The sequence below is a fragment of the Carassius carassius genome, chromosome 15 (assembly GCF_963082965.1).
Source record: "Carassius carassius chromosome 15, fCarCar2.1, whole genome shotgun sequence".
NCBI lineage: Eukaryota > Metazoa > Chordata > Actinopteri > Cypriniformes > Cyprinidae > Carassius > Carassius carassius.
Window position 1 is genome coordinate 24,490,121 of NC_081769.1, and position 13,307 is coordinate 24,503,427.

The window sequence follows — 13,307 nt, forward strand, 5'->3', positions numbered from 1 at the left end:
TTTAAATCTGTCGTTGGAAAGTAAATATTTTTCCAATTTAATAAAAGTGTTCATTGACTAGGCTTTATTATTTCTATTAGTTTTCCCCGGCTCTTCTTCGTTGGAATTGTATAAGGGCTGCTTTGTGTAGAAGAGAACGTAAAGCTATACAAACTTAATTAAAAATGAGTTAGTTTATGTAGTAAGCTACAAATCATTTTTACAACTATTTTTTATTTATTTACTATTTTAGTATGAGTTAATCTCAGCACGAACAAGCTTCACCAATAGTCAAAATTAAGATAGCCTAATTGAGAACAGGTTCGTTAGCCTATAAAATAAACATAAGTGACAAAGTTTAAAATTCTTTTACCTTCTTTTCTAATATTATTATTATTATTATTATTACTCATTTTCTCTTAAACAACTAACATTTCTGGTTTGTGATAATAGGCCTATGTGATGCGAGCTATGTGTCCAATTATTCAGGCATTGCATTGGAAGAGAAGTTATGAGAAAACTGTGATTCCCAAGCGCCCCCTAACGACGTAAAAAATTCATGCACGAGCTACGGTGCAATAGGTTCGTGATTCAATTTAACAACAATCCTCTTCAAAAGTCACCCTAATAATCTATTGGTTCTCAATAGATTTGCTTTCTTTAATCTCATGCTAACATTTATCTAAAAAATAAAAATAAAGTAAAATAAAAATACAAATATTTCAAATAATAACTGATAAAATGATGTTATAAATTAGTACATTTTTGATAGATTGTTTTGCCACACGTTTTCTTCTAATAAATCAGCTTCCCAAAATGGAAAATTATTTCTAAAGCTTTACAGTCTATAGGCCAACTTTAAAAGAATATGTATTACTCCATTATTTCCTAATTTATTATTTATATCAGTTGTAAAAACAGAAAAAAGAGACAGAAGGACCAGGAAAGATATAAGCATCTTATAATATGCAGTAACCTGCTGGGTTTTAGCCCAGCCTGATACAGGGACTGTATGGTGAAGACTGTGGAATTGAAAAGCGATGTTACCTGGAATGAGAATTTGTGGCACAAAGACTATTTAATCATTTAGAGTAAAAGCCAGGAATGTACCAAGAATAGAACATAAGTTTGTTTGTGTTTGAGTTTGTGTTTGTGTGTGTGTGTGTGTGTGTGTGTGTGCATATGTGCATACACAAGTCTTTTTTTAATAAGCCATTACAACTACTCAAGTAAACTGCAGCTTTATAAATGTGACATCATATTAATCCACAACTAAAAATGACTTACCACTGTGGATATAAATAGACACAGTAAACCATGAATGAATGTGTGTGGAATGAGTCTCCGGGGCCAGAGTTTGTCCAGATGTCACTATGAACGACAGCTCTGTAGGAAAGCAGATAGCATGTCCACAGCAGGCAGTATTCCCAAAGAGTTAGGCTTTTGTTCAAATGGGATCTATGCCCAGATTGACTGTGATTTATGATTTATTAAATTCTGGACCATACATTTCCAGTGACCACCAGCTTAACTCTCAGGACAAAGGATGTGCATTACTTTATCCTGCTGTGAGACTGTAAAAGTCATATTATGGTGGTTTGTTGGATGTTATAATTATATTCCATTATTTCAGTTTCCTGGTGGTTATGAAATAACCATTCGTATATGTAACACATAATTGATCAGTGTTTTCTACAAAAAATGGATTCTAAAACTGCCTTCGAAAGTCCTAAAAGTTCTCAAACTTCACTATGGGTTTAGTGTCTAAAGACACAAAATCCTTGAAACACCCATTTTATAGGAAAAGAGCACTTATATGTGCAAGTCTGATGAGTACAGCTTTGTTACGTATGCATAATTAAACCAAAATGCACTCTGGGATGACCAATGCAGTCAGGCCTACCTTAAAACCCAGTGGCTTCTTTCTCTCTCCACTGTACAAATCACTTCCAAGCTCATGCCCATGTCTGGCGAACCACAGACCCGGGCTAAGCTTGGGCATTTGAGACACAACGCCACCTCCTTCATCAGTAGAGTATCATCAAACACAGGAGATGTGGATTAGCAATGATTAGCAGGGATTATAGCTGGTTAATGGTGGGAAAATACATTAGGAGCCACGGGCTCAGGGAGGGATTTCGCTCACGCTAGCGGATTTGCATTGATCCAGAGCAAATGAATGAGGATTAGCCACATCTATCTACAGATAAATAACATTAAGCATATTATTTGGGCAAGAGCTGTTATTAATGACATTACATACACCACAACAATGCCAGTAATCATAACAAATGGGCCGAATAATGGTATTTTTAAGTTTGTGTCTTGTTCTAAGAGGGTGTGAAGATTTTAAAGAGCTAAGATTTGGTAAAAAAAAAAAAAAAAATACCAACAACACTGAACTGTAGTGTGAGATTTCATATTAGAAGATTTTAAAACTTTCTCTTAAAGGGATAGTACACATTAAAAAATTAAAATTCTGTCATCATTTACTCTCCCTCATGTTGTTCCAAATTTGTATGTCCAACATGCAACACATATTATGAATAGCAATACATGTTTTGACATCTAATTTTTGGAGAGAAAAAACTTCTAATTTCATGTCCTGCAGAAGAAAGAAAATTATACATGCAGGGAACGACATCAGGATAAGTAAATTATGACAGCAGTCATTTTTCTTTTGAATTAACAAGATAATTGTATTTTAAACATGTCTCATACACAATTTTGTTTTTATGTCCATATTCCAACCCCAAAAAGTAAACACCATTTGTTGCTTCTGTGCCTTTAAGATTCCTACAGTATGTAAAGACCCTTTTTACATATGAAATGAGTAATAGCATATTTACACACAAGTTATGTGTTTTTATTTTGATCTAATGCTGTAGTTTTTAAACTCGTTTTTTAATAACAACCTGTTTATGAAATCAACATTACATTCTGAAAGAATTTAAAAACAATCTATGCTGAAGCATGCCACTCAAACTGTGAAGATCAGATCCTTAATTTAATTTAATTCAATTTAATTTAATTTAATTTAATAAAAAACAATAAATAAATAAATAAATAAATAAAATAAGAAAACTTCAGTTGCATATCTTCAACACTGGTAATTTCTAGAAGGACAGAGCAGTAAGTGCAAGCAAACAGTGAGGAACAGCACTATATTTCTTTCATCATTTGTTATTCTGGTGTTTAATACAATTAATAATAAGATTAATCTCATTTATACCAAATTACTGGACAGGCTAACTTTCAGAAAACAATATATACGTATAAAAGTGGGCAGTTGTGTTCATCTCTGGGACAAAGCTACATATGTTCAAAACGAGCCATTTCTGGAGCTAAGTTTCAATAAATGCTCTTATTTTAACTGTGGAAGATGTTTTGAGTTCTGAAAGTTACAGTATGTTTTCGTAGCACAGTGAACCCTTTTATCTCAAGACAACAAGGAAAATTTGATTCTTCATGATATGACCCCTTTAAGCAGAATTTCTTCAGCGACGGCCACACATTGTGGTGCGTGATAGCATGCTGCTGCACAAGGCTGCGTTTGTCCCATTCAAAGCAACTGATGGGAAGGCAGTGAGGAACAGAAGCACGGAGAGACATGTGCGGTCGCGCTTGCATCACCACAGTTACCAAGCAAGTGATCTGATAATATTTACCATTGTTCTGTCTACCCTAGTCTCCTACACTCACAGCCTACACTCGACTCTCAGCGCACTATCATTTATGTAATAAACACCTGACCCCGACAGTGAAAGGCAGAGTGGTTGAGAATCAGAGGAGGAAGGAGGAGAAAATGTATTTTTTTTTTCATCAAAAATTCTCTCTCTTCCATACCTCAAGGTTTCACCTCAGAGCTGCATGAAAGATGGGCAACAATGTGGCCACATAGCGATCAGCTGTTTACCATATGAAAAGCTTTGGCTGAGCACAGGAGGAGTCAGATTCTTAGTTATTTATGATGCCAGGGCCCTGTATCTATATGGACCCTCCTTCAATTTGATTCTCAAATACAGACCTGTATATAGAGGGTTCAAGTAAAGTCATGGAGAGTCCTCCAACCTTTCCACTGCTTCTCTCCTTCGCTTCAGGTGGGCCGCAGCACCTGTCTGTGCCAGCGCTCTGGTGATGTAATGAATCCTCAGAACTGTAAAGGGATATTTTGGGGTTAAAACTTGTGCTTTTAAGGTCTTAAATATTTTGAGTTGCATCTCATGTTTGTAAGAAATAAAAATCATGTTTACAGTAATGCGACTGAAAGTCCAAAGGTCATTTGTACTGGAGGGTTTAGATCTAAAATTTGAAGTTTGCATTTTTGTTTAAGCACATAAATGTTTATTATCTCATCTGTAAAGTCCAAATCATCTTTTTGAGATGTAATGGTTACATACATCACTTTTTTGTATTCCTGTGTGCATCAAGGTAAAGTTTTTGAGATCACTGGGTTTAAATGCCCACAACATAAACTGGAAATCCTCGATGGCAAATAACTTTGCATAGACGAGGTAAGTAAGAAATGATATCATATGTGTTTCATGTGAAATGTTCAAGTGTATAATTTGAAACTTTATATATTCAAAACAAATAATCATACTCTTAATAAGTGTTTTAGTTTAATAATCCAGTAATAAAATCCTTGCAAATCAAGTTACTTGAGAAGCAACACAGAATATAAAAAAATGTTTATATGTGTGTATTTTGCATTAGATTTCCATTTGTTTTAAGTATAAACAAGGGGAAAACAAGTGAAAAATCTCCCAGGGCTGTAAAACAAAAACACTTATATTTAATATACAATCTAAAGCATGTCCTAATATATTATAAAGTGTTACTTTTAAGCAAACATATTACGATTTCAGATGCAAAAACCTCTAAGTCTGTCTGAGAATTTGTTCTTTTAAATTAGCATTTTTATCAAGCTCCTTGTGTTTAGGTTCAATAATTTTACTTTAATTACAATAAAAAAGGTTATTAGTTTGTTTATTGGTTATTAGACAGTAATGTCTTATTCTCAAAAAAGTCCAATGTTATTTACATAGGAGTATGATAAAATGCTAATTTAAAAGAAACAATCTTAGATGAACTTATTTTTTTGTACAGTAGTTTAATTACATTATTTTTATTTATTTATTTAGCATTTTTACTGGAAAACAAAAACGTTAAAGTAAAAGATAATGTAAAAAAAAAAAAATCATTATGAAGTAATTTTTGTGGTGTATAACTGTATGACTTACACCTGCATTACTGTTATTTGTTTGTTTCTGGGGCAAGTCATGTATTTACTGTAGTAATTAATGGTACAGTGTAGTCACAGATGCTTACAGCAAATGTTTTTCTCTGGAATGGTCATTTAATCTTCATTGTTGGAGCTTGGCTTATTTTTAAATGAATAAATAGTCTCTTTATTACAAGAGAAATCGAACATTCTTGATGCATTTATTCGCTCATGCACTGATATTGTCTTACATTAGAATCATGTGCCTTATGATAACTTTGAATGGCATTATCAGAATTCCTCTCGTCTCTGATTTGCTACATCTCAGATATTATGTTATAGTACAGATGTCCAGCTATCTGTCCCCTGTCATTTTTTTTAAAGCTAAATGCTTCTTAAAAGCTTCTTAGGAAGGTCACAAGTTAATAACTCACCCCGAAGGCCTTCTTCTCAAAGGTGTAAGTCAAGCTATAGGTTCTCCAATACTTCAAATTCAAAACCTAGCCTTTGTGTGTAGGCCATAGGGGACCGCTCTTGCAAGGCTGAATGTAGCTCTAGAAAAATAAAAAATAAAATGACAGAGTCTGAAAGAAGGCTATGCTAAACAATGGGAAGGTCACAAGGGCTGGAAGATTTCCAGGGTCCTTCAGACAATATCTTTAGCGTTTTGTATTAAGCACTTTTAAAAGCGATAGATAAACACTTGTTGTGCTGTGCGTTTGTTTGTATTTCCACAATTCTGCGAATGGCCTGGGTTCAACAACATGTTGCACATGAAGGTTTTTCTTTTTTAACAAGCAAAGAAGAAAACTAATCAGATGTCTGTTTTTGCTACAAAATGTAATATGGCATTCGCCCACAAACTCAACTTGACATTACGTATTTGAGGGTGATGACCAACTTCTTTGAAATCTCTTTAATATCTATGCATGTTCTGGTTCAGGCCCACCCTCATTGCCCTCCAAAGCACTGCCACAAGAGAGAAGAGCAATGTGCAAACGAGCCCTTCGGCTCACAACTGCCAAAATAACAACAACAACAACAAAAAGAAATAAATGAGAAAGATGAAACGAGGGGAGACAAGGAGGGAGCGCGAGACGGATCGAGATGAAATAGAGACCTGCCGCTGAGCTCAAGGACGCAGCGCGCGACTGCGTAATTAGAAATGTACACAGACGATTTAGATGCAGGGATGTGATTAGGGAAAGCAGCCCGGTCTTCATCTTAATCAGCTCACTTCTGAGAGCTCCTTATGGATGGGAGGGGGACATACTCCCAGAGAACAAGACTGAAACCATCCACTCAAACAGACTGAAGAACTGAGGGAAAGAGAAGGAGAGATGTGAAAAATGGTGGAGAGTAGGAAAAGATTGACTGGCAACAAAGAGAATGGAAAGAGAAAATGGAAACATTAACGATGGCAACAGTGAAGCATTTTCAGAAAACAACTGGTAATAATAGTAAGTCAAGTAAGTGTGAAGTAATGCAAAATTAAAAATGAATGAAAAATGTGTTCCAATAATGTAATCATAAATATAGATAAAAATAAGTATAATTATTTTAAAATAAATTACATGTAAATCGTTTATATTATTTTTGAAAATCGTAAATAATAATGTAAAAAATATTTTAAATCAGTGTTTTTTTTAATATTGTTAAAAAAAATTACTCTAATTTTACTAAAATCTGAATGTTTTCTTGGAATTTTTTTAAATAATTTTAGGTGGATTAAGAAATGAATAAATGGAATGTGAAATTGAACAAAATAGTTTCCTAGACAAATACTAACCATTTTGTATTAGTCACAATATATAGTGATTTGACAGGTGACTAAGAAAATGTGCTTATGTGTTGAATTAACTGATACTTTTTAAGTAAAACAAAATCAATGTGACTGAATCAACCTGTATGGCACCTAATGGCACATCCGTTTTTGCAGTGTATGCAAGGCCATTTTAGTGTGTACATAGTACTGGGAACTGAGAGACATTATGCAATGACTAAATAGTGGACAATAGAGGTAATCACAGACAGCAGAGGCACAGAGAACAGACAGATGCTAATGTCCACTATCCGTCAATGAAATATGCCCACTCATCCACCTCTCTTAGTTAGAGAAAGAACAGTTCTGCTCATGAGACACACACACACACAAAAAAGAAGACTGACACACAAATAGTCAAATAATGAGTGCGGGCATTTAAAAAAAATAATACTCAGCCTCCATCCCTCTCTTTCTATCTCCTTCTCCATATCACCAGCCATGTTATTGATCACCTTTAACCTCTGCTTACAGCACTGTCAAAACTACCATTTAGGGCCTCCCCAGGGCCGAGCAGCCATCAATGACACCCCTGCCCCATAAATCATTACCAAGCCTGTGAGGGTCTGCTGCCCAGGGGCCTGACATTCAGGGGCAAAACCCAGCCGATCTCCCTTAACACGCCCCCAGGGGTCAGAGGTCATCCCGTCAACCCTGTGCCAGCCGCTCCCTCGGCCCACTGCTGGCACTCGTTTGATTTTTAAATCAAAACAAAGGTCAGGAAGATCGTCCTCTTGCCCTTTGCACCACACAAGTGACACTTTCACACCGTTAACACTCCTAATCGGGCTCACAGCCAACAGGACGTGGTTGTTCGACAGGGGAGGCAGGTGGTGTCAGAGGTGACGACTCCAAATACTTCTGGAATAATCTATAAGCTTGGGCCTGGACCTTGTCGGGTTCAGGGAAATAAGATGATTCATTTATAGATACCATCAAAGTTAGGAGACTAAGAGGTTTTGTGACCAAACTTTCCTCATTACTGATGTGGAAGTCTGTGAGGGCTAAAAATATTTATTTTTATGATTAATTGCAGTCTTTATAATTATGAACAATCCTGATATCAATATTTTAAACCTCAAAAATATTATAAGTATATAATATATATAACCTTATATATTATAAGTGTCTGCATGAAAAATGCATTTGTACAGCAAAGTAAATATACAATAGCCAATTCATGATCACATGAGTCTTTATGAATTGGGTCTTTTTATGGAATCAAAAACATACAACGCAACCAGTCTGATTCCCCCCCAAAAAAGAATGTCTAGTAACTGGCTTTTAAGCTTTTAACAATTAGCTTAAAGGAATAGCTCACCCAAATTTACTCACCCTCATGTCTTTCCAAACTTTTACAAGTTTCTTTCTTATGTTTAACACAAAGGAATATATTTAAAATATTTTTTTCAAGAACCAAACAGTTGTTGGTCCTCTATAGGGAAAGAAATACTATGGAAGTCACTGGGGACCATCAACTGTTTGATTACCAGCATTCCTCAGAATATCTTCTTTAATGTTCAACATAAGAAAGAAACTCATACAGGCTTGGAACGATGTGAGGCTGAGTAAATAATGGCACATTTTTGGGGTGAATTATCCCTTTTAAAAGGTGCCCTGTAGTCACAGCATTAGCTGAGAGAATTTATGTGAAAAAAAAAGGATATTATGAATGAAACACACCTAAAAGAATAAGCTTCTAATAGATTCAGAATAAAAAACTGGACCGAGAGCTTGTGAATTAGAATTTAATCAGAAAATGTATACTGATATAATACAATTGGATTACAAATAGTAAAATACAGTTTCAAAAAAAATAAAATAATAATAATAATAATATATATATATATATATAACAAGTTATCAGATTTGAACAGTACATTTACTGTACTGTAAATTTTATTGTGGTAAATTTACTGCTATTAATATTAATAAATGTTACTGAACTTTCATTCATTTACACCAAATAAATAAATAGTTAAAGGTCAAATCAAGTAGAAATTTCAGTGCCCAATACTAATATAGTGCAGTTCAACGAAGTTCAATTAGTACTCTGTATATATTAATTAGTATATCTATGCACCCTGTTCTCAGATAATTTTCTAAGACAGAGATAGTTTGTTTTAAAATGCCTTCAATATATACTTCTCAGTCCACCACATAATCATATTCCCTTAGAAAGACTGAGAAAAATCTATGGTACTCACAATCCAACTGCGATCAAACACTCTCATTTTCAAGTTGCAGGTTTTTGTTTCCCAAAACATGAAGGATGAGCTGATAAAGGTGACAGCTGGATGTGAAGGAGCTCGGCATCCCCTCAGGAGGAAAGCCTCACCCCCCTCATCTCTCCCCAGTCTGGAGGTGAAACAAAGAGGATTAATTGGTTTAGCGCCTTTTTTGCTATGCTTGGTCCCAGCAATTAAATATTGGCCCTGGGCCCTCTGTGACCATTAGCGTACAATGCCGTGTTAACTGGGGCCGCTCCGGTCTCATGTTTGTGTTCACACAGGACCACGCCCGCATTAGCCAAGCGTTAAAAAGTTAGCCGGACTAAAATTCATCTCCACGTTCTGAGGGCCAGCGGTAATTGGTTGTTGTGCTCCATACTGATAAGTAGTTTCTCAAAGGGAAAGGAAAGAGAGTAAATAAGGGATTTCAAAAGCCTATCAGGGTTTACTATTTACAGAAAAAGAAGTTAGGGACGACGCACAAGAAGTTGAATGCACTAAAGAAGAAAAAGCAAATAAAAAAGATAACTCGCATTTTAAGTCTGTATACGCCGGGAGGAATAGTTTAGTGGGGTGGGTTTAGCAGCTTTCATATCTTTCCTTCCTTCTCTCTGTCTATGTTGCTTCCACTCCCTCAAGCCGTCAATTAGTGGGCCCGAGCTTCTGAGGGCCAGGCTCTTCCTCACATGTCCCTTTGTTGCAGTGACATTGACTCTCTCTCCCAGCAAGACGTTTGAAGGTTAGGATAAGACACTGTCCAGGTTATCCATGGGTGCTCTCTGGGGTGCTGGTCTATGCCTCCCAGGATGAATAGTGTGTTGAGGAAGCAGGCTAAAGGGCCTTTCAACTGCACCAGGCTGCTCACACACAAGAGTAGCTTGGCTTGGGGCCAGTATTTGTGCACTCACAGAGTGCTTCAAGTTGTCTTCAAAGAGCTATTGAATGCTGGAGTGTCCAGCTGTGGAAACTGGACTGAAGAGTCAGTGGGGACATGCTTGCCGTTTTCGCCATATTAATCAGAAAAATGGCTAGTTACGTCAATGCAACAATTCCGATCATGGTGGCTAAGGCAATTTGTTGTGGTGTTCAATGTTGGACTATCTAGACCTTCTAGAGCATCTTTAGGACTACATTCATCACAGTGTCTGCTATATACACCCCCTACACCCTGCTGGGAGGCCGGCGCCATAACTCAACCCTGACATGACCGTCGATGTACCCTCTCTGCACTCGTTTGGGCAGGTCCAGCCGGCTCCTGTCCTAGACCGCCACCCCCACCTCTTCTCCAGCTCCATCCATCAATCCTGCCACGCTCAACAGATGAGTGGCTTGTGTGCAAAATGCCAAGAAGCCCCAAAAGGGACCAATTGGTGGAGAGTGACAATTGTGATGGCATTTTGAAAGAGCAGGTTGCCTATCGAGCAAGATGTCCTGTGTTCTTTTCGGTCAAGATTTAGTATTTATCCGACATTAATAATGGAAAAAAAGGAGAATTTGTTGTGAAGTCTCAGCACTGAGTGTATTCATAATCTAGTGCGGAGCTTCAGAATGTGAGAAGGCTCTGACAATGGCACAATTGTATTCATGGCCCACCGTTATTAATTATGTATGTGTCGATTGCTGGACAACAACAAAACAAGTGCATGGCATTATCACTAACAATAACATTGACTATCGCTCCTACACAGCGTTGGTTTGAAAGTCTGTCTGTCTGGGTTCGGTCCAAGAAGACTGGATGTTAAAAAGTCCACTATTTAACATGAATTTCCCTGCTGAAAAAAAAGGTTTAAATCAATCTAAGCTGTTTGCTGGTCTTAGTTGGTTTAAGCTGGTCCTCCCAGTCTGAAAAATAGAATGAAAAATGAATGAAAACATTTTTGTCCCTTGAAACAAACATAACTGTGAAATACACTTTCATGACTCAAACACTAATCAAAATAAAATGAAATTGTGAGAAAATTATTTTAGTCTTTGAAACATTTTATTACACCTAAAACTAGATAGAAATAACTAGATAACTAAATAAAAGATGTACTGTGAAATCTAATGCCATTAAACATTTTAAGTGAATTAAAACCATTAAAATTAAACCATTTAGAGAATTAACTATGGTAGCTCTAAAAATTAAATTAAATTAAAGCAAATTAAATTCAGGCCTTAATTTTGTCCTGCTAATAAACCATTAAAATGAAAACCATACAATTTTACCATTTATAGAGAATTAATTGTGATAGCTCTAAATACATACATACATACATACATACATACATATTTTATATATATATTTTTTAAACTATATATATATATATATATATATATATATATATATATATATATATATATATATATATATATATATAGTTTAAAAAATAAAATAAAATATTGACCATATTCTAGATTGGCTAAATTGGTATTCAGCTGGTCTATCTACAAAAATGTGCAAAATCCCCATAAAACCCACCAACAGACCAGCATGACCAGACTGAAATCATAGCAAACCCTCTTAGTCTGATCCAAGATGGGAGTTTTTTCAGCAGGGTTAACCCTTATTACATATTGCCTGTTGTAAAATGCAGAACATGAACCATATTTATGACCATTAGACCAAATGCAAGGGTTTATGAGTTATCTCAACCCATTAATAGTGGGTTCAGCAGAACTAAACCAAATTGTTTACAGCCCACTCCATGGACCCACATGAGCACTTCTCAGGGTTCAAGGGTGAACGGCCCACCCACGTCACTACACAGTGAGGAGACACCCAGGAATGTTGAAGGTCAGTGCCACGCAAGACCATATCTCTAAACCCCACGGGACGCACGCCCCTGCCCTGTCACACCCCCATCAGTAGCCCATAACCTCTCCTGCCCTTCAATACCCCCAGTCCTGAGCATATGCACCCTAAAGCCTGCGAGACCCTTGCGTTTGTCACTAAACTTCTGCGTCATAGCCGGCATACAAAAGCAACCCAGTGTTTGCGTGAGCATGCGAGCGCGCGCCTGGGCGCAGATGTCCTGCAGCGGTGCCGTGTCAATGCGTCTGTTGTGAACGCAGCAGGGAAACGCGTCGGAGGCCTGGCCTACACAGTAACTACCATCTGAATGGATGGAATTCAAGATGGCAACTCTGACGAGCTGAGCATGCAGACGTGAAACAATACCCCTCTCTTTCTTTTCCCTCGCTCGCTTTCTCGGTCTCTTTCACAGTGGCTTTTCATTATCCTTTCATCCCATTCTCTCTGCTCGCTGGAGTCCCATGCGGCACTATCGCTGTGATGGAGACCTATCCGGGGTTCTTTGGTGCGCACAGATACCATGCTTTGCCCCAGCAGACTCGGGCTGATTACTACAGAGAGGCCTTCAGATGTGTGTTAAATCACAGGGCTGGCTTATAGATTTTTTATGATGAAGTGGGTAAGGCTTGGGAGGTGAAGAATGGCTGAACAGGGTAGTGTACCTCCTCTGATCTTCCTCTGTGCTGTTCCATGCTCTCGTTTTCGCCACCTCGTGCACTTCGGAACACTGTAAAACACACTATTCATATTTTAAAGAGAAATGTGGCAGGATAGAAATAAATGTGTCATAACTACGCCCCGTTCGATGGAACGTTACGGAGGAGAGTGCGCTACCCTTCGGCAGCAGATGATTGATTGCAAACGATCATTCTATGATTGATCTATTGATTATGTGTCCGGCAGCCCTCACCCTGTTAACAGGAGACATATGGCATCACTCTGGGGACATTAGAAAGGCATGCCGCAGCCCATAATGCACCTCTTCCATTTGCCCTATAGTCTCCCAGCAGGTGAAAAGGAGTCTGGAGAAGAAACAGAGGAAGTATAAGTACATTGCATCAAGATTCACATTATAAAAACTCATCTCCCAGCATGATCTGAATGATTCATTTGAATGAATATCATGTTGCCCTCGGAGCACATGTGTTTACCTCAAACCCAACAAGGTTTGCGGCTAAAGATTAATGTATGATCCAAAGGGCTTGCTGTGGATCACTGACAGCATAATGGGGGTCTTTCAGCGGACGTGTATTTTCC

The 13,307-nt window shown here is 37.2% G+C and overlaps 1 long non-coding RNA gene across 1 annotated transcript in view; it reads right to left on the minus strand.

Annotated features, from left to right (window-relative positions):
* LOC132157807 (uncharacterized) overlaps window positions 1–13,307 on the minus strand; it is a 28,160-nt gene extending 14,853 nt beyond the window's left edge. The window contains exons 1-2 of the long non-coding RNA XR_009437623.1: window positions 12,961–13,307; window positions 9,233–9,383 (exon numbers count right to left, since the gene is read on the minus strand). This is a non-coding gene — a long non-coding RNA (uncharacterized LOC132157807). The remainder of the gene's footprint in view (window positions 1–9,232; window positions 9,384–12,960) is intronic.